We start from the raw sequence: 21933 nt of genomic DNA, 5'->3' as shown, positions 1-21933 counted from the left end.
ATGGTAATCTGGCGCCTGTGGCTCCAGGGAGAACTCTGAGGAATCTCTCAGTCGGAGCCCCCCACCCTGGGCCCAGGGCCAGCCCCCCCAACTCTGGCACAGGGCCCGTGGTCGAGGCCACGGCAGCCACACCCTCAGTGGAGCTCCAACATCTCTACCCTGCCCTGCCTGTCGGACACATACAGGCCCGCCGTCTCCCCCTGCACAGGCTTAGCGCCGCACCCCCCTGCCCACACAGCGTTTCTCACTCGCACCGCCCCCCAGTAGTCCCCTTCTTTCTGGTTGTCTCTCTCAGCCACTCCCCGCCCCCCACCCCGAGCACACATGCACCGCCTTGAGCACCTACACCCACAACCCTCACGACACACACCCTCACCTGTTCTCACTCAGACCCACCAATCCAACACGCGGGCTCTCTCCTTCCTGTGTGCCCTCGCCTTCTTCTCCATGGACCCCCCCAAGCCCACATACGGGCACTCCTTTACATCCTCACCTTCTCCCTCACAGACTCATTCACAAATGCAGCACACACACACACACACACACACACTCCCCGACACACATCCTCACCACTTTCTCACATGCGTGCGCGCGCACACACACTTTCAGAGCCTCCCTCACACCATCGCTTTCCTTCCTCTGTCTCTCACAAACACTCCCTCTGCCAAGAGTGTAGCTCTGCCGCAGAACAGCCCCTGACAGCATTTGTCACTGTTCTCCACCACGTCCTTGGCCTTTCTGGCCTCGGTCCCTTCTCCTCCACCTCCAGCCCCCGGACACTGCGGCCTTGTGTTCTTCTGTCATTGCTCTCTTTAGCCAACAAATATATACGGAGCATTCAATCAACGGTGCTGATTGGGCCCTGATTATTGGTTAAGCACTGGGGACCCAGGGGACACAGGTCCTTCCCGCATAGAGTTCTCAATTTTGTGACTGGTTTGTTTGTTGCTTATCTCACCTGATGAGATTTTTAAGGTAACCCTTGGTCTTGTATGTTGAGGGATGTGTAGGAATTCACAGGAGAAGTAGGGGCAAAGTGTTCCAGACAGAGGGAACATCATATGCAAAGCCTGGAAGTAAATCAAGGTACGGTATGGCAGGAGCACAGGGGCAGTGTTGAGACTAGAGGAGAAGATGCATAGAGAGCAGAAGCCGGGTGTCCCAGACTTCAGATGCCTTGCTCACAGGTTTGGATCTCATCTAGTGGGCCACAGGGACTCATGGGAAGACTTTAGAGCCAAGACAAGGTGGGGAGAGATGGGAGGCAGGGAGGCTAGTTGAGAGGCTTGAGGAGTCCAGATAGGAGATGATGCTGGTCTGATCTAGAGGAGGCAAATGGGATGGGAAAAGAGAGACTCATTTAGGAGCAAGGACCGGTGGTGTCCCAATTCCTGAGCTGTGACCTTGGGAAGGTCCCACAGCCTCTAAGTTAGGCCCATCAGCTGAGGATGGGACAGAACAGGAGCCGGGCTCCTGGGTAGTAAATGCCCAGTCGGTGAGAACCACTATTGTCAGTATCCATGGGACATGGGGGACATCGAATGAAGAGGTGATTTCATGAGCACCTACTGCATGCTAGTACTGTGCGGGGGCACAGAGGTGTGGTCTGTGACTCTGGGCAGTTCACACACCCGAGAACCACAGGAGACAGGAGAGAGCTGAGCATGGAGGGGAAGGCAAAGCACCCTGGAAGATTAAAGAAGGACGAGGCAGCACATGGCAGGGTCTGGGTGGCTCATGGTGGCTCTGGCATTGAGCCAGACCGTGAAGAGGCTGGTTGAACTTGGGCAGGTGGAGGTGGAGGGAGAGCTTCGGGACCGTGTGGACAACAGCCCGAGGGCAAACCAAGGAGTCTAATCTGGCCCCTGTGGGAGACACAAGATTGGGGAGTCTTGGGGTGGAATCATAGAGGAGGGGCCTTGGCGGCCAGGCTGGGGTGGTCAGCATGGGGTGGATCTGTGGTGGTGACGTGGAATGGGCCCATGAGAGACTCCCTCCAGGCGCTGCTGCTAAGCTGTTGCTCAGACAAATGCCTTGCCCTCTTTGGTCTCAGTGTCCCCATCTATGTGATCAGGTGATCAGTGCTATACAGGAGGAGATCCTGGTATGACATCCCAAGGGTTGGTCTAGCCATCTTTGCAGGACATCTTCTGGCCTGGGATTCTGGGCCCCAGCAGTGCTTTTTTCCTGAGCATTTGGAGCAAAAGAAAGGAGCAAATTGAGGGGTTCCCCAGAGACAGATTTGAGGCCTTCTGAGCAAGAGACCCAGGAGCTTAGCATGAAAAGAGGGGCATTTTTGCCAGGGTCTGACTCCAAGTCCCAGAGGTAACCTAGAAGAGAAGGCCAAGGTCCCTCTTCCCTTCTGCCCTGACCCACGCAGTGGTAGATGTGGGCCATATGCCCAGGAGGGCACAATGCCCAGGCCCTGGCCCAAGGGGTGTCAGGACCCTTCCTGCCCACTAAGGGAGGAGCAGGGCTGGAATTCAGGAATGTGGCCTAGGGCTTGGAATCCCCTGGGGTTGAGGAGCCAGGAGGCCCTTCTCAGGCTGGTGGAGGCACGTAAATGCCTGTGTGTTCCACCATTGATACCTGGGGTCACCAGAAGTTGTGGTATAAGGTATGTTCTGTTGACCACCCCCCCCCCCCCCGCCCCCGCAGCTGCCCTGGATCCTAGCTGCAAGGGGCCCTTTAAGCATCTTACCTGTGAGGTGGGGCTGGTAGAGAATTAATTTCCTGTGCTATTTTAATTTTGCTGTATTTAATTTGCTGTTTATTTTAATTAATTAACGGCGGGTAATCGTCTATCCTAACTTGCTGCCTCTGGCTCCTCTTCCTTTTCGGAGGGGTAGAAGGCCAGGCCAGGTAACTGCTGAGTTAGTCGTGGGGGAGAGGGAGAGCCCTGGGGGCATGTCCCTGTTCCCCTTTGCCCTTCTCAACCCAATGGTCTTCTCCACTCTCCCTGGCTCTCCTCCAAAGGGCCCTCCCCACCCTCCCTCACTTGTGGTCCCTCCTACTCCTCCCTCCCCTCTCCCCAGTATGGCTCCAGGGCTCCCTGTGCAGTAACTTGGTGAAGAGAGGCCTGGCACAAGGCCCCTGCCTCCCTCCCCCACCTCCCCAACAAATAGATTTTAATGTCATAGGGTGGTGGTTTAAAGGATAGGGAGCTTGGCTTGCAACCCGTGCGATACTTAAGGGCTGGTTGGGGAAACTTTCAAAGAGGGGATCTGCTTTAACGGCAGCCCCCTCGCCCACTCCAGTGCCCACAACAGCATACCCATCTGTGTGGTCAGGCCTGTAGGATGCTGGCATGTCCGTCCATCTGTGAACACATCCTTGGCACGTTTTCAATTATTGGTTAATCTCTAGAATGGACTCTCTAAAGGAGGATGATCCCCTATAGAGATGAGGAAGTGAGATTCAGAAAGGCTAAGTGATTTACCCAAGGTCACACAGCAACTAAGAATGGCAGGGCCTGGATTCTGGCTGTCATCTATCTGGCTGCAGAGAAAGTTAACAGTTGGAGGGAGGGGACGGGAAGTGGCTTGGGATTAGGGTAGGGGTATTAGGACCGGTAACTGGTGTCCTCTAACTTTGGACACTGTGGGGAGAGGAGGAATGGGTCCTTGCCACAAGGGGCTTCCTGAGGTATGAGGTCCGGCTTCCATTTTCCTGTGTGTCTTCAGTTTTCTGTTTGGATCTGAGGTTTGCTTTGTCACTCTCACTGTACCCTACCAGGGGGATCCTTTCGTGGCTAGGTGGAATCCATTTATCATATTCCAGGCACTTTTCTAGCTTTAGAAATAGATGCTCATTTAATCAGCTAGTAGCCCTGTCATTATCATCTTCATCTTGCATATCAGAAAACCGAGGCTTAGAAAGGTTAAGTAACTTGCCCAAGGTCCCACAGCTCGTACCTTGGGACAGCCTTTGAACTTGGAACACAGAGATCCAGAGTCCTTGTTCTGAGCTACCACATATCCTACCCTCTTCATGCTGTAGGTGGGAAATAGGAGCCCTGAATTCCCCAGAGATGTGGAATCTTGGGGGAGCCTGGAGCCTAAGTTGAAAGGGAGATGTGGCCCCACTCTCACCAACCCCAAATCTGCTAAGACCTGTTCCATGGGAGGAAGCAGTTAGAGCGTGAGGGTGGGCTTAGCTAGGAGGTGCAGATCAGCTACTGGAAAACCTTCCGTGGGGCCTGGATCACCTGCTGCTGTGCGGGCTGGGGTGGGGGGAGGGCAGTGAAGGTGGACCTCAGATGGCGCCCTCAGAGAGCTTGTCTCCCGACTGGAAAGACAAGGGAGGTGTGTCTGAACAGTTACCAGCAGTTGTATAAGACAACAGGAGAAAAACATCACAAAATGTGATGCAGAAGAAAAGAGTTTTGAGCTTTGGATCCCCATGTAACCTTAGTTACTCGACTCCTTTCTGAGCCTCGGTTACCCTGTTTGTCCAGGGGAAGTAAGCATGGCACTGACTCTAGGATTTGATGAGGCTCACATGAGATGAAGTGTGAAGGGTTTGAGCTCAGGAGCGGGGGCTCAGTGAACATCCCATCTAGATGCTCAGGTCCCACCTCTGGAGAAGGAAAGGGCCTCTCCCCGCCGCTCCACCCTGTCCCAGGTCTGCCCTTGGAGCAGATCAGGACAGGAACAGTGAGGGTGAGGAAGGCCATGAGCATCTCACCTTTGGAGTCAGGCCACTTGGGTTTAAATCCCAGAGATGCTGAGTCGCTTACACTGTCTGGACCTTGATTTCCTTGTCTGTAAAATGGGTATTATAATAGTGGCCCCCCCCTGTTGGCTGTTGTGAGTATTAAACTAGTTAATTCATTTATTCAGTAAGCAATAGTGAGCACCCGCTAGGTAGCAAGCATATTGCTACTCATAGCAAATAATAAGTGGTCAGTACATGTTAGCAGTCTTACTAGTATCCTCATTACATTAAGGGTGGCTTGTTCAGAGAGGAGGCTGAGGCTTTTAGAGGGGATGAGCGACACAGTAGAATGCTGTAGAAGTAACAACAGGCTGATTTATTATTGAGCGCTTACTATATGCCAGGCGCATTAGCTCCTAAGGCAGGTACTTGTATTGTCCCCATTTTGCAGATAGGAAACAGGTTCAAAGAGGCATACAGACCTGCCCAGAGGAACACAGCTAGAAAGGGCTAGGGCTGGAAACTGAGAGACTCAGAAGCCAAGCTCTTAATTACAAAGCTGTAAACCTGCTTAAGAGATGGTGTGGAGTGGGGGCAGTGATCTAGCAGAAGAAGGAGGGAGAGACCTCACCAGGAGGGAGACAGAAGTGAGCGAGGCCTCCAAATTCAGGAAGGAGTGAGGGAATGGACCAAGTCAGCGTTTGCTCCCCCAGTGGTTTTTCCCAGCAATAAAAAAGGTATGAGCTCAGGGAAGGGAGCAAGTCAAGACCGGAAGATGTAGGTCTCGAGAAATGAGCACAGTGGACAGAGGTGGGAAGCCCCTCAGTCCAGGTGGAGCACACTGTTATCAGCAAAGGTCCTGAGGTGAGAACGAGCAGCTTGGCTTAGGGCTAAAAAGTGGAGGAAATGGTTAAGAGAGGTCAGAATAAGGGTTGGGAGGACTGGTGGCCTCAGGGGCAGAGGGAGAGTGGAACCCCAAGGAAATGGGGAGGGTGACAGATTCAAGAAGCTTAGCTAATATAGAAGTAGAAATAAGCCCCCATCTGAACAGGAAATAGAGCAGAGTGATCTAGAGGGCAGGCTCTGGAGTCCAGTCCTAGCCAGGCTGCTTCCTACCATGTGATCAGAGCAAGTCACTTGAGGTCTCATTTTTCAGAACGAGGACTCATGAAAGTACCCATCTAAGATGGAAAGACCCATGAGAAGTGGTTAGCACAGTGCCTGGCGCGCAGGGAGTTCTCCATTCATTCATTCGCTCATTCATTCATTCCTCAACTACCAAGTGCACACTTAGTGTCGGGGACTTTTCTAGGGCACACAGCAGAGAACAAAGTAAAGTAAACAGAGAACAAGGTAGTATCCCTGCCCTCAAGGAGCTGACATTTAGAGGGTGAAACGGTTAACCCAGAAAGAAGTAAAATGCATGGTGTGTGAGATGTTGCTAAGTGTCACAGAGAAAAATGAAACTGGGAAAGGGCTTGGGGAGGGCCAGAGTTGCAGGGTGATTGCAGTTTTAAGTAAACTCATAAATGGAGGTTATTGGTAGTATTATTCATGCAGCGGGTTTTTGTTTTGTTTTTTAAAGATATTATTTATTTATTTGACAGAGATCACAAGTAGGCAGAGAGGCAGGCAGAGAGAGGAGGAAGCAGGCTCCCTGCTGAGCAGAGAGCCCAGCTTGGGGCTTGATCCCAGGACCCTGGGATCACGACCCCAGCCAAAGGCAGAGGCTTTAACCCACTGAGCCAACCAGGCGCCCCATCATGCAGCAGGTTTTAATAGAAAAAGTACCTTCCAGTCTATAAGGCATTTTTCCTTTATGAGAATCACTCAAGATGTAGATATTGCTGTCCCCATTTTATAGATGAGGATGTTGAGGCTCAAAGAGGAGAATCAGACCCAGGAGTCATAACTCCGAGGACAGTGCTGACTCCCTAGGACTCCCAGCAACAAGGGAGTGTTATTCCCAAAAGTCTAGAGGACAGAAGGCCTAACGGGAGAAGGGGAGGATATAGCAGCAGAGAGGCCTGCTTCCCGGAGCCAGAGCTGCGGTCAGCATACCCCGGCATGGCCTGATCAGGGTGAGTTCAGAGCGTGGCTGGACCCAGGGGCAACCCTGAGGGCAGAGCGGGGGCAGCCGGCTGGGCCTGAGACACTGTGTGATTGAGCAAAGGGGCAGAAGCCGTCCAGAACGGAGTGAGCATGTGGGTGGTATGGGGACCGTGGGGAGGGGGAGAGAGGCGAGGAAGAAGTCAGCTCCACTGACCAGATAAGAGGCCACAGCGAGGAAGAGGTTGGTGAGGGCCAGGGTGGGCTGTGGAGGCTCTTGAGTGTCAGGCAAAGGGCCTTGGCAGCAGTAGGGAGCCATTACAGGTTTGGGAGCAGGGACATTGTGTCCTGAGAAGGAGACTGAGGCAGCTGAATGTGGCATGAGGTGGAGGGGGCTCCGTGGAGGCATTTTGGAGGTGGGGAGCCCACTGGGGGACTGTCACAGCTGAGCGGGCGAGATATGGCAAGGTCAGATCGGAGAGACAGCTTGGACTAGTGGGAGAGGAGCCCGGGAGACAAATCCCTGACCAATAACCTTCCGAGCTCTGCCTCACACTTTCTGAGGGGCCCTCGGTTAGTCCTTTTCCATCTGTGTGTCCTTGTTTCCCCATTTGGATTGAACTGAAGACCCCTTTTTCTCCTCAACATTTGAGCTAAGGATCCATTTTGAGAAGACAATGGGTCTTCTCTTCAGAAAAATACAAAAACAAATTTCGGCTAAAATTCTGTGAGGTTTTACAAACCTGCCAAAGTCCATCCATGGAACCAAACTAGATGATCGGGAGTAATAAAAATAGCAATTAGCATTAAATGCTTATACCAGGCCAGGGGCTGGGCAAAGTGATACACATCCTGATCTTGTTAAGTCCATTCAACAACCCTGTGAGGTAGGTAGGTACCGTTATTATTATTCTGCTTTACAGATGGGGAAACTAAGGAAGCCTAGAGAGGTAGAGTGACTTGCCCCAAGCCAAAGCTGGAGTTGAAGCCTGGGTCTGTCAGTGCGAGAGCCCAAGATTTTCACTACTAAAACGAAGGCTGGGATTCTAGGTTGGAAGAAGGGGACGTGGCAAGGAGGGGTGGGTGTGAGAGGACTTTCAGAGAAAGCTGTGGAAAAGCAGAGCTGAGGTGAATGGTGGAAAAGGGGTGTGTAGTGGTGCCATCCAGACCTGACGTGATAAGCATCAGGTGGTTGGGGGTGTGGAGCTAGAGATGAAGACTCCATTTAAAGCCCCCTTGTCTAGCTGCTGGCGGATTGGTATCTGTCCCACATGACCCCCAGCTAAGTGACCTGCTCTGTCTTCTAGGTGAGATTCTGCTCTGCCCCCTTGGCAGAGGAGGGCTTACTACTAACTCTTGGACACAGCCTCCTGTGCTGTCTCTGGAATCATCCCTCCCTCCCCATTCTCAAATGGGCTGTGATCCCTGTAGGGCACTTCAGAAGTGGAGACACCCTTTCCATCCCAGAAAAGAGTAACCCAGGCCATCTCCTGAGATCAGAGTGGAATCTGGGACCCAGACAGCATGTGGTGCATGTCAGGCTCTGGTTTAGACCCTGGTCAGCAGTATCCTCTAAGGAGGAAGGGATCTAGATTAGACTAGATCATGGTCTTAGGCTGGAATCTAGATTTCTGGTGGGTTGGACTTGTTGGTCATTTAGAAAAGAGGTTGGCAAAACTTCTGTAAAGAGTCAGTAAAAAAAAAAAAAGAAAAAAAAATTTAGGCTTTGTAGACCACTGGGTCTTAGTCATGAGTACTGAGCTCTGTTATTGTACTTTGAAAGCAGTCATAGACAATGCATAAATGGATGAGTATGGCTGTGTTCCCATCAGACTTGAATTATAAAACAGACAGCAGGTTGGATTTGGCGCTCGGGCCATAGTTTGCCAACCCTTACTCTAGAACCCCATTCTTCCTAAGGGTATCTTGATCTTCAATCTTACTAGATAGCAATCTAAGCAAATAAGGTTGTGGTGTTAGACTGTCAGCCTGGTTAACATGGAAGAGAGATCCACGGTCTTGCTGGGATCTAGGGGTTAGGAATTGATGAACAAGAAATTAGTAATAGAGAGTGGTTTAAAACAAACAAAGCCATAATCTCTGGTGGAGCCTAGATTCACAAAAGACTGGGGTGGAGTGGTGTGGGGTGGTGAGATTTAGACCAACACATATGGTTGTGGTCTGAATATAGGGAAGTGGGTGAGCTAAAGCCACACAGATACTGATCTAGAGCAGGCAAAGTCTTGGCCCTAAGCCAGAGTACCATAGGATCTAGAACAACACTGTCCAATAGAAATGTAATGGGAGCCATGTATGTAATCTAAATTTTCTAATGGCCACATTAAATAAAGTAAAAAGAAATAAGTGAATTGATGTTAATAATATAGCAACCCAGTATATCCAAAATATTATCACTTTAATACATATAATCATTATTTAAAGTATTGAGATATTTTACTTTTTTTTTTTTTTTCATATTTCAGACTTCAAAACCTGATGCATATTCTGTGCTTATGGCACATCTTAATTCCAATTAGCCACGTTCCCAGTGCTCAATAGTTAGTTTCTACCATATTGGGCAGCACAGGTTTAGAAATGGGCTTTTCTTTGGGACCATGATCCAGAGGAATCATCAGCCAGAATGATCTGGAGTAAATAGAGTTGGACACACCAGAGGTTATACTCTTATAAGGTTATACAGAACTGGGTGTTGGCTGGCTCACCCTGGGAGAGCATCTTTTGCTGGATTGGGAGTTGGAGGGGGGTCCCTCCTTTGTAGTCCTGACCAAGTGGCCTCCAGCTTTTCCCTCCCTCATCCCAGTGTCACCTCTGAATCTGGAGTCTGGTCTGGCCTGGCAGGTGGGGGTGGGGCAGGGTAGCAGCTGGACCCTTGAGGGAGCAGGAGCTCCACCCCTCCAAGCCAGCTGCTGCCAGCCTTCCTGGACTGGCTCTGTGGAAACAGGGGGCCCAGAGACAGAAATAAACTGCCAGGTTTCCGGGGCGGAGTGGGGGGCCTGCCAGCCTTTGTGCTTCCTTGCTGGAGGTTGAGTGGGGGCAGGAAGCAACTCCATGCTCTGTCGCAGGCTGTTACCCCGCCATGCCATCTCCCTTCATCCCTAGCTCCTCCACCTCCATGGCTCTAAGGCTAGGCTAAGTCTAGAGTTTGGTGGATTGGTGACCCCTCTGGGCCCAGAAGCTTGGGTCAGTCCCTTGGGAACAAAGGGTGATTCCTAGGGCCCTGGACATAGCTTTGCAGCCATGGGGATAGTGCCTGTGAGCTCATTTCTAAGACTCCATCCTGGGAACCCTGCTAGCTGCCCCAGGGCAGAAGCTGAGCAGATTCGGAGGGCTGCAATGGGGTGTTAGACTAGGAATTGGAAGATCTGTGTTGGATGCTCACCTCTGCCACTAACTGGCCAAAGGTAACTTTGGGCAAATGACACTCTAAGCCTCAGTTTCCTCCACTGTAAGAAGGGACAGGGTTTGTCCTGCTTGTCTCAGGGTACTGTAGTTCAGTAGTTAACTCAGACTCTGGAGCCTAAGTTTATCTGACTCTGGCCCCTTCCATTGGACCTTTGGTAGATCACTTAACCTTCCTGGGCCTCAGTTTCTACATCAGGAAAAGGGAATATTACCTACTTTATGGGAACCTTATCTTCAAGTGAGTTAACCAATGCAGGGCAAGTGCTCAGTGTTGGCTATTACTATTGGTAATTGACAAGTTCAATCGGGTTGTAAGTGAAAATGCATTATTCAGATGTAAGGGATTCTTGCCCTGGAAAGAGTTCTCTCGGACCCCCTCATTTTATAAATGGAAAAACGGAGGCTCCCAAAAGGGAAGGCGTTTTGCCCAAAAAGAGGCACAGAGCAAGCAAAATCCTTATTTGGTACCACTATATAAAGCCAGGTGGCACATCCCCAATTTACAGGTAAGGAAATCGAGGCCGGTGATTGGCCACTGGGGCACAGTGGCGCTATCCAGTGAGGCCTGAGTCCGTCGCTGGGGCGGGAGTGCCCAGGCTGTCAGTGCTTGTCCGAGGAGGGGCGTACAGGTAGCGGGCGCCCCGCAGCCGCCGCCAGAGCCAAGCGCGCTATTAATAATCCCGCCGCTCCGCCGGGGCGGAGAGCGCAGGTCCCGACTGCCGCCGGGCGCCTCCCGGGCCTGGACCCGGGCCGGAGCCCGAGCCGGATCGCGGCGGCCCTCCTCTTCCCCCCCGCCACGTGACACCCCCCCCCCCCACTCCGCGGGCAGCAGAGGGCCCGGGCTGGCGGAGGGCGGGCCGGGGGCCAGGAAAAAGCCGAAAACACCGAGGTTGGGCCGCTCCCCTCCCGCTCAAAATAGCCCCCGGCCGGGGCTGCCACGCATTCCGCCGGGCCCGGGGCGCGGGAAGGGGCGGCCGACCCGGCCCCCGCCCGGCCCGACGTGGCTGCCTCGCCGGGTTGGGGTGGGGGGGTGGCGAGGGCGGGCCGCGCGGCCGGCCGGCATGTGGCTCTCCTTCGGGGAGCCTTGGCAGCCCGGACTGAGCGCTGCGCCGGGATGATGGAGAGCTTCTGGAATTTCCTGCAGCTGGAGAGCGCGGCCGGCCGGGGGAGCGGGCTGAGCGCGCGGCTCGGGAAGGGGCTCCTCGTAGCCCGACCCTAGAGGGCGCCTCCGCGGCCAGGGCTGTGGTGGGGGGAGATCTTACCCGCCCCCCGGCCGCGGGAGTGGAGGGCTGCACACCTCCCCTCCCCCTGCCGCTCGTTTCGGGTCTGGCGGGGGTCCAGTCCCGCCCCTCCCGGCCTGGGCGGCGGAGAGGGGCCAGGTGCAGGCAACGCCCCTCCCCCAGCCGCCTGGTTTCCCTCTCGGCCCGTCACCTCCTCCAGGAGTCAGAAGCTCCGCGGCCTCATCAGGAGGGGGGGTGGCAGGGATCAGGGGGCAGCGCAGGCCTGCCAGGTAGCCTGAGAGGCGGCGGCGGCGGCGGCGGCGGCGGGAAAACTCGGAGGCGGACCGTTCGGGCCCGAGAACGGCTGGGCTTGCGGACCAGAGCCTCCCTGCTTGAGCAAGAGGCGCCTCAGGGCTTCTAGGAGGGAGGCGAGGCCATCCTCTCTCAACAAACCCCCCCCCCAACGGTCCTCACCTCCGGCAGCCGCGGAGCCGGTGGGGGGCGGACGTGCCGGAAAAATCCTGGACGTTTTCTGGACGTTGGCGGCAGCCTTCTTTGGGGGCGGATCTGCACCTTGCAGGTCCTGAAGTCCAGAAAAGGGCTCCCGGGAGGGAGGGGGTTCCTTTTAGAGGAACCCTGAGATCCAGGGGAGTAGGTAAGTGACCTCTGAGGGCTCACTTTTGGCACTGTGAGTAGGGGGAGGGAAGGAGATCTACCTGGCCCTTTGTGGGGGAGGGGAAGGGATGCTTTCCCACACTTTGCTAGTTCCAGTACCATTTGGCCTCTGCAAACTGTTGAGCCTTTTGGCAACTCCGGCACCTCCCTCGCCTGGGGTGGACTACCTCTCCCTTTGCCAAGGGTCCCTGTTCAGCTTCCATTTCTCGCCCCAGCCCATCACACCCTCACCATGTTCAACAAAAGCCTTAGAGCAACTGGCAGTGTGACCTTGAGCTAGTCCCTTCACTCCTTAGTCCCTTTGCTCATCTGAAAAACTAGATAATAGTAGGTAGGCTGTGGCCTTGTTATGGAGCTTAAAGTTGCACAATGTTTAAAGCAAATTACCATAGTGTCTGCACAGAGTGAGGACAGGAAATAAATGGCACCTGTGTAACACACCGCCTCATTCAGAGCCCTTAAGTCTTTGAATCCCCTTCCCCTCTAACAGCCCTGCGAAATTTGGCTTCCCAAGGTAAGTAGTGGCTCTCAATAAGGCTGAGGAGGATGGAAAGATGTTGGTTTCATTGTGTTCATTTATTCATTGAGCACATAGTTAACGTTGTTCAGCTAGCTCCATACTAGGGGAGAGACCTCTGAATGTGTGTTGGGAACTGAAAACTAGGACAGGTCACTAAACTCTGTTAAAGCTGGAAGGGCCCTTAGAAGTCCTTCCTGCTTGGTGAGCTCTTAGTACAGATGGAGAAACTGAGGCCAGCAGAGGGGGCCTGGTCTCACAATACTCCTGCTGTTCCTAAGGGGTGGGGGTGGGGCCTGGAAAAGAGCTCTGGGCTGGGGGAAGCTGAGGCAGCCCCTGGCCTGGCTCCCTAGGGTATGGCCTAGGCAGGCTGAAAGCGAATTCTTCTTTCTGCTCCCTCCCATCTCTGTGCTGACCTTTCACTCCACCTCTGCTAGAGGGGGTGCGGGTGGAGCCCAGATATCCAGATTCAAATTCAGATCCCTGTTGGCTCCCCCCTCAGCCCAGGATGTTGGGCCTGGGCCTGGGCCTGGGCCTGGGCCTGGGCCTGTGTCAACTCCCACTCTTCCCTCCCCTTTATGCCCCCCCCCCCCCCAGTTCTCCCTGTTTCCTGTTGGATTGGCCTTCCTTATGTACTGGAAGGAACTCAAGGCTCCATTTGTTGTCTGTGTGAACTTGAGCAAACTGCCCCACCTCTATGAGACTCGATTTGCTTTTCTGCAAAATGGAGTTGATATAAAAGCTACCTAGCAGGACACCTCTTTCCCGAGCATCCCAGGCTTCCTGGCAGAGAGATTTATTTAAATAATAAAAGGCAGCGAGTCCTTAGAATGTACCTTGAAGGCCAGGTATGGAGAACAGATCAGTCTTCCTTTACCTTTGGTTTGGCAGCTGGTTTAGGTCTCAGCTTGGTGGGGGGGCCGAGAGGGGGAGCCTGGACTAGGGAGTTGGGTAGGGATGAGTGTCCATCAGATCATTTGGCATAGTCTAGATTCGAGCAAATTTTTGTGGCCCAGATTCCAGGGCTGCCAGATGCCTGCCTCTGAATGCACGGCTGGTCAGTTCTCAGAAACTCCCCTTTAAGACTGTAGACTCTCTCCCATTGAATCCAGCCCCACCTCCCTCTGCCTCAGGGAAGCCCTCCAGGGCTGCCTGTATCCCTATAGTTTCTCTCCAGCCCTTAGAGAGCTCTCAGTGAGGGACTGCAGAAGAGAAAGGGACTGGAAGCCACTATGGGGCTGTGTGACTTTGGGCAGCTGCTTCCCTTCTCTGGGCCCTGGTTTCCTCCTGCATAGCGGGGAAGGCTGGATTAGTGACTCCCTGAGGCCCCTTCCAGCTCTGACAGGCTCTGAGACTGTGTTGACTGATGTATCCTAGGAGATAGGAGCACACAGAACCGAGTCAGATGGGAGATTCCTGTGGAGGTATCCCCACCTCTAGAAGACTGGAGAGACTCCCTTCCCCAGACACACCATTCAGGGACACTGGCTGAGATTGTGGTGGGTGGAGGGGGCATATCACCCAAGTGAGTGGTGCTGCCGATTCCCAGGGTCCCTGTTGTCAGTAGAAAGGCCCAAGAATAAGAGCTCGTGTCAGCCCGGGCTGTGAGACTGCTTGCTTCTAGGGGAAGGGAATGTGTGTGTCAGTGACCGGTCAGCCTCCAGGGATTTGGGGGGGGGGTGAGGGGAGGCTTGCGGTGCCCAGGGCAGCTAGCTTGTGGGATGGTGTGGCCAGAAAAGCGACTGCAGGGGCAGTATATGGGGTGGGGGGCAGTGAACAAGACAAGAAAGCTGGCAACGGGAAAGAAAGAAACAGATGAACCAGAGAAGCCAGGCTTTGGGTTAGGACAGGCCTAACTTCCCAGCCTGACTGGGAAGGTTGGGCACAATCTGACTGTTCTGCCTGTGCCTAGGTTTGTGGGCTTGTTTGTAGGTGTTGAGCTGAACTGCACTGTTCTGAATCGCAGTTGTCCTGTTGTATGGGGGGGGGCGGTGTTCATGCAGGGGTGTTGTCAAGGTTTCCTGAACAGTGAGTGTCTGGCTGTTGGAGGGGTGTGTGTGTACAGGATGGTATTTATTGTACGGCAATAGGCAGCCCGTGTCCATTTGGGGTGCTTATCAGATTGTGCTAGAGGCATCGGTTCTAGCTGTTAGAAAGCTTGGGCTACATTAGGGAGATTGCCTGGCTGTAAGGGAAGGTGTTTTCAAGCTGCAAGCGAATCCTGGCGCTGTTTTGGGTGCCTCTTCCCCCTCCATCTCTTGGGGAGGGAGGTCTCCGGTCTTAATCAGTGCCTCCGCAGGTAGGCAAGCAGGCGGTTGCTAGCCTGCTCACACTTGCAGTAATTTTACCACGGTGCCTAAGTCAGGAACAGGCGTGAATTGACCTTTTAACCCCTTCCCTGCCGCAGGATTAGACTCTGTTTCCTGTTCAATCTCCTCCAGAACCAGTTCCATCCCGCCTGGGGGGCCCCCCCAAGGAGCGGATAAGCAACCCCCCCATCTGTTCTCTCCTCCCTCCTCCCTGTTGAGCCTTGGGGGGGGCCTGAGGGCCAGGCTGGTGCAGGGTCTGGCAGGAGCTGAGGGCCCAGGCGGGAGTGATAAATATTGAAGAGGAGGGATTTCGGTGTGGGCTGGAGCAGCTGCAGTGGTTCGAGTGTCACACTATCTCTCCCCAGGTTTACTGACCCATTTCCATTCACGCGGCTGCCGGTTTCCTAGCAACGGCAACAGTCCCCCCAGAACAGGCGGAGTGTGTGTCTGCCATTAGCGACTGCCGCAACTGTGTCAAGGTTACCCCGCTCCCTGCAAACCCACCCCGGCGGGTTTGTTTTCTGCCAGCGCCTGGCACTCACGGTGCCAGCCAGGGAGGGGGAGGGGAGGGGGCTGGGGGCCAGCCCAGGGGCTTGGGTGGGGGTGGGGGGCCGAGGAGGAGCTGCAGTTCCCGGTCCAGTGGGAGCCAACTTGGACTGAGGCCGAAGCAGCTGCCCCCCCCCCCTGGCTGGTGGAATTCCTGAGCCCGAGGGGAGCAGGGGGCGGGGCTGTCCCTCAGCCCTGACCCCCGAGATTCCAGAGCCGGGGGGGAGGGGTGTTGGCCGAGGGGCCTCCGGGAAGCCTGCCTGATCTGACCCCACCTGGCTCGTTCTGCTCCTGCCCTGCCCTGGCTTCCTCCCACTTCTGCACAGCGACGTGCTCTTCCCTGCTCGGCTCACAGCTCTTTGTCCCAACCTCTGTGCCTAGTCTCCCCCATCAGACTCCCCAGGGCAGGGTTATATTTCTCCCATCAGACTAGGGGCTCCTGAGGTTGGGGTTCGTGATTTGTTCTTTCCTTCTCTCTCCTCAGCACCAGCTCTTGACTGTTTTTCCAAATGTCATGGGAGATGAGATTAAACAGTTGGGGTGGCAAAGGATAATTTTTCTTACCGGGGACTAGAAGGGCAAATCCCTCATTTCCACCTCCTCAGTAAAGTCAGTTCTGCTTGCATGACACACACACCCCCCCCCCCCGCACTGCCCCGCAGCACTCAAATGGGAGTGGCCATTACAAGTAAAGTTACCTCTCTTTTCACCCTAAAAGCCTGGCTGCAAAGGGTTAAAGCAGCTGCGCAGCCCCCCCCAATCTTGCCTTGGTATGTGAGCTCCCCCAGGCTTGGGGGATGGGAGGATGGGGGGTCTGTCGCCTTATAGCCACTCATGTGGTCAGCTCAGACCTGACCAGTCACATTCCTGCCCAGGAGGACTGGGGCTTGAGGGGGGCAGGGGCCTGGAGGGGGCTGGGTTGGTAGGAGTGGAAAAGGGGGGTACCAAGAAGCTTGAGCAGGGGGCTGCTGAGAACATGGAAGTATTTGCAATATAAACCTCAAGAAGCCTGACTCTACCTCCCGTTCCTCTAGGCCTCAGTCTCCCTGTCTGTCTTCCCTGTTTGCACCTGCCAAAACATTCCCATGATCCACATAGCTGTGATACAGGTACAGACCTGGTCCCAGTTCTAAACAAAGAGAAGAGTGTGGCAGAAGCGGTTTCTGACATGCAGGGCAGCCCAGAGACTTGTGGGTAGCCTCCACTGTGACTTTCCGGGGCTTGGAGGAGGTCGGCTGGGTGTTTGGCTGGGTCAGAGGCTCTGAGATCTAGGGTACAGAGCAGGCTGTGCTAGACAGTAGAAAGAGACCTGGGCGGAGCCCCAGGAAGCCTGGTTCTCTGCCCAGCCCTGTGACTGACTCCCCCATGGCCTCAGTCTCCCCATCGGAGGGGCTTAGGCCTGTGGTCTTTAAAAGTCCTCCTGTTCTCTAAGTCAATGGCTCCGGGTTAGGGATGAGGAGTAAGGGGCAATGGTCTGGAGGGATGTGGGAAGCTGCCAGCTCAAGGGGGAGTTTGCAACGCGATCCTAGAGCGAAAATAGCCCAGGTCATTTTCAGCTGCTTAGGCTGAGGGAGGTATCTGATCCTGGCAGGGCCGGGCAGCTTGGGCAGGGGGCAGGGAGGAGCATTCTGTCAAGCCCTCTGGGAAACTGGACCCCAGGATGGGAGGGTGGGGCGAGGTTGGCATGCTTAGCTGGGTTTCCAGGACCCTCTGGATCCTGGCAGATTCTCCACCCCCTCCCATGAAAAGATAAGGAATGCAGAGGGTTAACAGGAGGTGAGGGCTGTACTCTGGTCCCCTTTGGGTCCTGGCCTGGATGAGGTGAAAGGTCAGCCCCAAGGAGTCCAAGCACAGCTGGGGCAAGAGTAACCTGATCCTTCTCCCTAGCCAGGCTCAGGGGATCACAGAGCCGCCTCCCCCAGGAAAGGTGCTTTGACATCCCCAGGAAGGAGTTTGTTTCGACTTGTTCCCAGCAGGGGTTAGGGGTAAGGGAAGATCATGGCCCAAGGGGTCCGGGAGAGCTGCAGGCCTGGTGCCCCAGCCAGTCTGGCAGTGCTTTGTCATCCTGGGGTCAGGGGAGGTGGAGGTGAGCCTGCTGGAAAGGTTAGAGGGAGCCTGTTCTGGCCCTGCTCTACTTGGTGCCCCATTTATAATGACTGACGGCCAGCCCTGGAGATGCAAAGCTTAAGAGGTAGGACACTCTTTCCCCTCGGCACACGTACACTGTCTGAGGAGTGAGAGAAACTGCCTGATCCTAGGCGGTGACATTGACATGTATTTGGGGTGGGGAATTACACCTTGACTCTGAGATGGGTTTGCCCTCTGTGGTTTTGTGGCGGGGTGGGGGGGTGTAAGAGTGTAAGGTGGTGTGATGATTGGCAGAAACAATACCGAGAACAGGGGCTCTGAAGTCAAGTTTGTCTTGGGTTCAAATCCTTCTGCCCTAGGTGAGCTAGTTAACATAAACCCCAGTTTCCCCACCCACAAAATGAGACTAATACCATTCCCCACAAAGGGTAATTAAAAGGATTGGCACAGAATAAGTGCTCAGTAAAAAGGAACCTTAATGGGTTTCATTGTGTGCTAAGGTCACACATGATGCGGTGACCCTGCTGAAGCTGGAGGTCTGACTCTGGCTGGAAGGAGTTGGTGAGCTACAGATGGTCTGAGGGAGGGGATAATTGTGAGAATGTGACTGCATCAGTGTCTCTAGAGCTGCATGTGAGGCTATGGGAGTATCCAGGTCACTTGGGGTGGGATGGGGTGAGATGAACGGTGTTGAGCCTGTGGCAAACGGTGGTTGGGGCAATGTTCTTAAAGCTGACCCCTTGGGCTGGCAAGGGCCCCTTAGTCCCCACCCCGGCAGGCTTTGTGCAGCAATGTGTGGGTGTAGCTGTCCCCGGAGTGTGGCCGTAGGTATGTTTGAGAAGACGCAGGCATCCCAAGAAAGAACAAGTCGCTTTTGTACGCATGCAGCCCGGGGCTGGGCTGGGCCCTCTCTGGGGGATCCCCTGTTTCCGCGCCCAGCTCCCCGCCCACGGACAGCGCCCCAGCCCCACCCGCCACCTGATGGTGGGGAGGCGGCCAGGTAGCCTGAGCGCCCCCTCCCGGGGTCTGTGCTTCGGGCCTGGGGTTAGGGGTCTGGGACCTGAGGCAAGGGGAGTGCCCGAAGCCCTGGCACCGCCCCTCGTGACATCACTCCAGGTACTACCAATCCCTGGGAGCCCTGCCCACGGTGCCCCGCCCCCAGGCGCCAATCTCCTGCCATCCCGAGGCGCACTGGGTGGAGGAGGAGGAGGAGGAGGAGGCAGGGCAGCCTTGCGGGGCAGGGAGACCACAGAAGGCCGCCTCCTTCCTACCCTGGAAGGGGCTCAACTGGCGACCCTGAGACCTTAGAGCTCAGCTCCCCTTCAAGGACCTCACAAGATCTCTCTTCCGGAGCACTCTACCTTCTTGCTCACCTGTCCAAATCTTAACCAGGTACCACTTTCTCAGGAAAGCCTTCCAGAATCCTGCCCCCCGCCTTTTTCCTGATTACCTACACCCTTTTAGTGACCCTCTGTAATAAAGGGCTGCTAGTACACTACTGCTTCTAGCTAGCTGCAGTCCACCGGACAGCTCACTGTGTACCAGACTGCTCCGTATTTTTCCTGGAATAGCTTACCTGATGGATCTCAGATTGTTTTCTACTTTGTGTAAGAGCCTTTCCCACCCACCGGATCGGGAGATCCTCTGGGCACAGGTTGCAGACACAGCCTGGCTCAGAATAGGCGCTACCAGATGTTTGGTGCTGGAGGATGGAGGAGGCTCCAGAGGGAGAGTACCCAGAAGTCACACAGCAAGCAGGTAGACCACCCCACACTAGAAATGGGGTTTCCTGGCCCCATTCAGGTTTTTGGTTCTGGTGTGTGCCTGAGTCAGGAGTTGCACAGAAAGATGCCACAGACCTTTTTCCTCTAGGAAGGCCTTTGCCTAGCCGCCGAAGATCTGAAGGGCCCCGAAGTCTGTCCTCTTCTGCGATCCATATCAGAACCCCTGACTTCTGGGAGGCAGAGGTGGAGATGCTGGGGATGCTGGGATGGCTTTCACAGCCAAACGGGCAGTTCTGGGCTGTTTTGTGGGCCCAGTAATTGGGGGGTACTGGTTCTGGGGACATAAGGATTTAGCTGGCAGGTGGGAGGTTCCAAGTTGGGCAAAGAGGAGTTGCTGGGAGCCAGGGTATGTGGGGGTTCAATGCAGGAGAGGCAGAGATTACGCTGGGCCAGCACTCCCAGCACCAGCCTGGCCCTGAGGAATGCTGGGAGGCCCGGGGGATGGAGCCAGGCAGCCAAGGTGTCTCCGGTGGCACAGAAGCAGTTAAGAGCTGCCTCAGCCCGTTCCTTCAGACAATTAGTGACATCTCGCTTGACAACACCACACTGAGCCGATGCAGACCTCAGCCCCCCTCCCAGCCCCCCCACGGGCGCTTCAGCTGTTTATTCTTGGGCTTTAACAATTGGGATTCTGACTTGGAGGAGCGGGCGCCCCGCGCTGCCCTCTGACCCTCCGTCGCCTTGGCAACTGGAGCCCGGTAGGCCTGGGCTCTGCGTTAGGATTACAGATCCTGAATTCACAATCTTGCTGCTCCCCTGCAAGCAAAAACAGCAGCAGCAGCATGCGGGAGCTTCAGCTAGACTGGAGGGGATGGAGCTTGGAGGGTCCCCAGGGGCTAGCCTGCGGCAAGGGGGGGGGAAACCTGGGAGACCCACAGGCGACCTGTGGAGTGGTACCCACCCCCCCTCCAGCCTCCATGGGGTTGAGCAGGGCCCAGAGCCCTCCTCAGTGCCAACATCTCCCATCCTGTCTCTGGAAACTTTCTTCCTGGTAGAGCCCCGAGGGCAGGGTGAAGCTTCTTCATCGCCACCCCCCTTCCCCTCAGTCAGCCCCCTACCATGCCCAGAACTCCAAGTGCCAGCCGGCTGTGCCCCTGCCGGCTGTGCCCCTGCCGTGCCCGCAACCATGGCAACAGGCCCCCCTCCTTCACCAGCTCTGCTCCTTCTCCCCCCCACCGCCCCCCAGCAGCCAACTGCCCCAGCTGAAACCGGAGCCGATGCATCTGTGAGCCTCATGCCCAGACCCACATTCCATTTCTGTCCTCTGTCCCCCCCCCCCAGCTCTGGCGACGACATCTCCCCCCTCTTTGTGCCCCCTCCCTGCTCACTCTGTGCTGTCCCCCCCCACCCCTTCCCACACACTCTATCACTTCGTGTCTCCCCCTTCCTCCCGCCCCATTCTCTGAGTGTGTCTCACCCTCTCCCGACTGTCTCTGTTGGTCTCTGGGTGTGTCAGTCCCTGTCTGTCTCCAGCTCCCTGTGGTGTCCTTAGTTCTCTGTGCCTTGCCCTGTCTGTGGCAGGCTCCTTCTCCATCTCTTCCCCTCTGTGTGGATCTTGCTCTCTCTCTCTCTCTGTCTTTGTCTCTGCCTCATCCTGCTTGTCTCTCTGTCTTTGTCTTTTTCTTCCTCCTCTATCCTTCTCTTCTGAGTCCCTTTTGCTGTGTTCCTTCCTCCAGCATCCTGTCCTCTCTCCCTCCTTCTCTCTCTCTCTCTCTCTCATCCCCTCCCTCCCCATCTCCTTCTCTTTAAGCCCCATTCTGCTCTGTGTCTCTTGCCCCCCACACTCCTCCTCTGTCTCTCTCTTCCTGAATCGGATTCCGCGCCTTCCCTTTGCCCTCCCTCTCTTTCTCTTCTGACTCTCTTTAAATACATAGATTTCTTTCAAGTTGTCTTCCTCTGTTTTCCATTTGGTGATTTCCCCATGGCCCTGGGTTTGGAACAGGGATGGGGGCCCTCCAGAGTCTCCCCAAAGGATTCCCTTTTCAGATAGGGGCCAGATGTGCTGGCACCTGTAGTTGAATCTGAGATGGGAAGGGGAGGTTCTAAGGCCATAGAACCTACAGGAGGTGGGGTCCCAGAAGCCAAGAGTGCCAGCCCTCCCTTTCTGGGGTTTTAGAATGCAGATTCCAACCATCTAGTCTACCTTCTAGGAGCCCAGGTCAGGGCAGAAGGTAGTTTCAGGGGCTGAGCTGGCCCAAGAAGCCCCCTCGCTGTAAGAACTCAAAGAAGAGCATGTCTGGGTCTCACAGATCCCTGGGATTGGTCTCCTCTCCTGCTACATTGATGACTGTCTCTGACCGTACCTCAGTTTCCCCCAGTGGCACAAGGGTGCCTTGCTCTATCTCTGACTTCTTTAAAGTACTTTGAGTTCCTGGAACAGTTAAAAGTTATGCAGAACAGGGAAGGGGTAGAAGGGCTGCTGCCCCTTGCTTACCAACACCAGGGGGGACTCCAGCACAGAAGAGTCTGTCTGGGGCAGGGTTAGAATATGGGTCTCATCCCCTTAAGTATAGAGTGGTGGACAGTGCCCCACCTCCCCTTGCCCCCCACTCCCCAGGAGTATCAGACCCTTCTGTCAGGCCCTCCCTCTCAGTCTGGGTAGTGGCTCTCCTCCCTGCCACCCTCTTCAAGGAATGAACTTGGAGTCATGAGAAACAGGCCCTGGG

General features: G+C 55.0%; 1 protein-coding gene across 8 annotated transcripts in view; it reads left to right on the top strand.

The window, feature by feature from the left end:
- AHDC1 (AT-hook DNA binding motif containing 1) overlaps positions 1-21933 on the top strand; it is a 63470-nt gene that overhangs the window by 15043 nt on the left and 26494 nt on the right. Inside the window, exon 1 of one of the 8 annotated variants that reach the window (XM_059135229.1) lies at positions 11210-12003. The exons of the other annotated variants lie outside the window; for them this stretch is intronic. The gene's annotated coding sequence lies outside the window, so the exon portion shown is untranslated. Of the gene's footprint in view, positions 1-11209; positions 12004-21933 lie in introns of those variants that run through there. 8 annotated transcript variants of the gene reach the window in all.

The sequence above is a fragment of the Mustela lutreola genome, chromosome 10 (assembly GCF_030435805.1).
Source record: "Mustela lutreola isolate mMusLut2 chromosome 10, mMusLut2.pri, whole genome shotgun sequence".
Lineage (NCBI taxonomy): Eukaryota > Metazoa > Chordata > Mammalia > Carnivora > Mustelidae > Mustela > Mustela lutreola.
Note: the sequence above shows the minus strand (reverse complement) of the source record. Positions and strands in the feature narration are given on the sequence as shown.